This window comes from Hydra vulgaris, chromosome 01, assembly GCF_038396675.1.
Source record: "Hydra vulgaris chromosome 01, alternate assembly HydraT2T_AEP".
Classification (NCBI taxonomy): Eukaryota; Metazoa; Cnidaria; class Hydrozoa; order Anthoathecata; family Hydridae; genus Hydra; species Hydra vulgaris.
In genome coordinates this window covers 12,112,692-12,117,500 of record NC_088920.1, presented here as the reverse complement: position 1 = coordinate 12,117,500, position 4,809 = coordinate 12,112,692, and positions in this window count along the sequence as shown.

The following is a 4,809-nucleotide window of genomic DNA, read 5'->3' as shown; positions in this document are numbered from 1 at the left end:
TACACACTTTTCCCAGCGATGCTCCCATCTCTGTAACACGGCAATTTTTTTTGCAAAATAATTGTTCGCGAAGGTGATTGGCTCTACATTTAAAGAAAATCTCTGACCTAAGAGCGCAATTTTTAAATGAGGAAACAAAATAAAGTTGTGATTCTTGGATTTTCGCCATGGTACCCGCTGAGGTGTGAGACGGTGCGTTGTCTTGGTGAAACAGGATTTTCTTTTTCTGCAAATGTGGCCGTTTTCCGCAAGTTGTTCCTTTAGCTTGTCAAGCAATGATGCGTAGTATGCTCCTGTAATGTTTTTTCCTTTTTGAATATAATCGATTTAAATAACTTTACCACTATCCCAAAAAACAGTTGCCATCACTTTTCCAGCCGAAAAAACAGTTTTTACTTTTTTTGGAGCCAGTTCACCATTTGCAACCCACTGTTTGGACTGTTTATTTGTTTCGGACGTAAAATGGTGTATCCAAGTTTCATCTACAGTAATTAATCGTCGCCGAAACTCGGATTTATTGCGCCTAAATAGCGCCAACAGAGAGTTAGAGATGTTTATTTGAAAATGTTTTGGATCCAACGTGAGCAAAACGAGCAACGTGAGCATCCAACGCGCGGACAGCTTTCTCATGCCTAAATTTTCATGTAATATATGACAAACACGTTCTTTTGATATGTTCATAACCTCTGCTATCTCTCTCACTTTAATTCGGCGATCGTCTAGCACCATTTTTTTAACAATCAAATTCTAAATTAAAACTTAATTATAAAAAAAAATTATAGACTTCAGGTGTCCCAAGGGGGTAAAGGGAGCAAAAAGGTCTTTATAATTAACTTTTTTTGTTTCAATTTTGAGATTCTTTTTTTATATTTATCTATTTGCGATGCTAATTGTAAAATTTAAAACTAAATTAGCTTTTGGCACCCTTTTAACCCTTTGGGGAAACCTGAAAACCATTTTTTAAAGAAAATTAAAAACAAACCGCTCCTTTTTTTGGTGTACCTGGGTAGTTGCCTAGATTTGCCTCATGGAAAATACGCTTCTTCATATTAGGAAATATCCATAAATGATGGCAAAGGGGGAGGAAGTACTGAAAAGGGGGAAGGAGTACTGAAAAGTTTGACAATAATTGACAATAGTAAGGGGAGCGTTGAGACCAAAAGGATGTCAATTAAAAAAAAGAAATTTATGTTTATACGAGCAGACATTTATTTATACGAGCAGACATTTATAGGCATTTATAGTTTATACGAGCAGACATTTATAGACGAGCAGGTATTTACATCTACAATGTGGCATAGAAATGGTATATAAGCTTTATGGGAAATTTGATTTAAGTTTCTTAGAGACATTAAACAAATGAACAATTTGCCAACATTTCATTTGACAGCAAATCTAATTGTTTACAAATTATTACGAGTCAATACTTTACTCAACTATTTGTATATAAAATTAACAATCGTTATTTGCTCCCTAACGGATTATAAAATGTGCTTCATAGCGAACAAATAAAGTCATTTGTCATTATTTCAAATGCAATTGTCATTACTTCAAATACGAAATTCTAATTGCTCTCAAGCCGTTTGTAAAATGCGATGAAATGCAAACACATAAAGTCATTATTGCAAATACGAAACGCTAATTGCTCCTTAGCAACTTCAAAAAGATATTTTAAACAACTTGCGCTGACAGGAGCAAAGGCATTATTTAGATTGTTATGTAAACAATACTGAACAGGGCCGACGACACGAGTTATTTAAAAAAAGTCATCTATATCTAGAGTTTTCTTAGAAAAAAAATAATAAAAAAAGGTCCTTTTGAAAAAAAGTAAGGGGGGAGGGGCACGTGCCCTTTGCCACCTCCACTTGGAGTATTGGCCCAAAATGACAATTACTTGCTCTTGAACTTCATTTCCTTTTTATTGAATAAATTGATTATATAAAATCAATTTATTCAAAAATAAAAATAAAACAAGAACAGTGGCTCAAGACCTTATCAATTCTGAGATTGCAGCTTTGAATTGTGAAGTTGCTGGACTAAAGACTAGGAAGAGAAGTAGATTTATTGCTGAAGCTGAAGAGGATGGTTTGAAAAAGAAAGAGACGAAACTAGCTCTTCTAACCAAAGAGCTGGTATAGAAAAAATATGATTAAGCTCAACAGAAAAAAACTGAAAAAAGCTAGAGATTTGGAAATCTGGTCGGAACATCCACAAGTCAAGAAAAAATTAAAAATCAGAAAGAAACCTGGTCGACCGTCATTATACATGGTATTATAGATGGCTCAATCAGTTTACAGAGCATTGTTATATGAACATCACATAATTAAAAGCCTTACATAACGGCCTTCAAAATAAAAAGATCAACCTCTTCTTTTAAAGGCCGTTATTGATATTGATGTCCATGGTTCGTCCGCTGATGAATGATGTCGGTCAGAGTTTATCCAGTTAATACAGTTTATAATATAAAAACCATTTTCTTTTAAGTAGTTCATTATATCTAAATATATCTCTTTTTTATTTAGAGCATTAAAACCCTCCACCAAATGACATCCGAGGTGATCAAAATTGGATACACAATCAGCAAGAACGCCCTCTATACTAGTGTACTACCGACAAGTTATTGAACATCAAAAGGCAAAAGACAGTCCTGTAAGATAGATCAGAACTCAGAATAAATCTTATTTAAAACATGTTGATAGACTTTTCTGCAGTTCAACTATAAAATATATTGAAGAAGTTTGTTCAATTTTGGGACCAGATGAAGTGTGTTTTATTAGCTAGGACAAAAAGGCCAAAGTGTGCCGATTGGAATCATAGCAGCCAAAAAACAGGTGCCGCTGTTGATGCGTTTGGAGAACCGGGTAACTCTCTCGGACCACGATTGGGTAGTGGATGCTAAACACACGCTTATACCATCTGTGTACGTTGGAATTACTATCAAAAGAGATGGTCTTGGAAAAAAGATGCTATTACTTAATCTGGACCTACAACATTGCTGTTAGATCAGGAAAACACGCATTCTTACCAGATTTTGCTTATGGATTAGACTTTCAGCAGCTCTTGGATATCAGAAACTAATATGGATAAATATATCGTTTTGTTTAGTGACGATATAGGACTTGTAGAAAATCTCAGAAACCAGAAACTAATTGAAATCGAAATTCACTATATATTGAAGAATAACTTCGACGATCTTTTCATTGTGACGAACGCTCCGACGCAATGCATTTAACCGAGTTGAGCAACGAATGGTACCTCTAAGTAAAGAATTATCTGGGGTAATTTTTCCACACAAACATTACGCAACCCATCTTGATTCTCAAGGTAATTACAAATATTTATTGATAAAAGTTAATTAGCAATATTTATTACAAGATCAACGTTGGATTGCCCATCATATTTTTACGAGTCAATACTTTACTCAAATTGTGAAATGTAAAATTTGTTCTTGTTGTCGGAATATAAGAAGCTCTTACTTGACTTTAATTTGAGCACTATCTCTTTCGCCACCTGCCTCGGTCTGCCAAACAAGAGATGGTCTCAAAGCAGAAGATATATCAGAAAAAGCCAAAGAGTTGTTTCTATCTTTCCTGTTTATCCTCATCGCATCAAACATTAGAAATATTCTTCCTCAACCTGCTAAAATATTTTGAATTCTTTACTATGGTGCTTTTTTTTTCAACTCGGTTTAGCCTAGCTGATAGAATCTATAAAAAAAAGCAATATCTACTTAGCCTCTCAAGCCATGCTGAAAAAGCACGTTTCTATCCATTCTTCCGGTTTATCACTCCCTCCTATCAAGAGAGTCCGAAAAGTTTGCATCGCTGCTAAGCGTCAGACAGAATTTATGGCAGCTGTCGCCGTTCAGAAAAATTCGGAAACTGTTGGTTGTTTGAAATGAGGTTAACGCAACCAATTCTTATATTTACAATAAAGACATGTTATATTTATAAATACGGGCCGGACCAAAAAGAAGGCATTGACTGTCTTTTCAATGAGCCCCGTTTAAATACTGTCCGTGTTTAGAAACAAAAAATTAAATATACACAAAACGTATAAAATACATAACTTTTGTCAAATAATTAAATGACTTTTATAATGATTTAAAAATAAAAAAAGTTTTGTATTCTAATACAAATATATTTCATACATGCTTAACAATGTATATTTAGTGCTAATGAAAATGTTTTTCTATTTTAAAATTACCTTTTAAAAAAATATTGAAAGTCTATTGTATTAAAATCTATTCGAAGTAAGATTCTTTTAGAAACTATTTTAAATTTTTCTAGTGAGTAGTGTTCTTTATTGAACTTTTTAATAAAATTTTTCCATAAAAAAGGTCCTCGATATTGAACTTGATAAGAACGCATTTTTAAATTAATTCTCGGAACAATAAAGTTATTCTCTGAAAACATTGTTGGATACTAATGAGATATTTCACTAAAATAAAATTGAAATATAAGTGGAGATATTCCTTGTGTCATTTTATATATGAAAAGTAATATTCGGTAAATTTTAGTTCGTAAATATTTAAGGCCTTGAGACGATTTAATAGTGGTTCGCAAGACACCTTTCTGTTTGCCCCAAATACAATCCTACAAGCATGCTTTTGTTTACTATAAAGTTTTTATAAAGTTGTAATATTGCATGGGCAAGTTGTAATATTGCATGGGTACAAATCATACAAAATTAAAAAAATTGTACAGTAAACAAAAACATGCCTGCAGAATATTATTTGGAGCTAATAAAATTGTACCATGCGAGCCTCTTCTGCGTATACTGGGCGCATTAAATGTTTATAAAATAAAC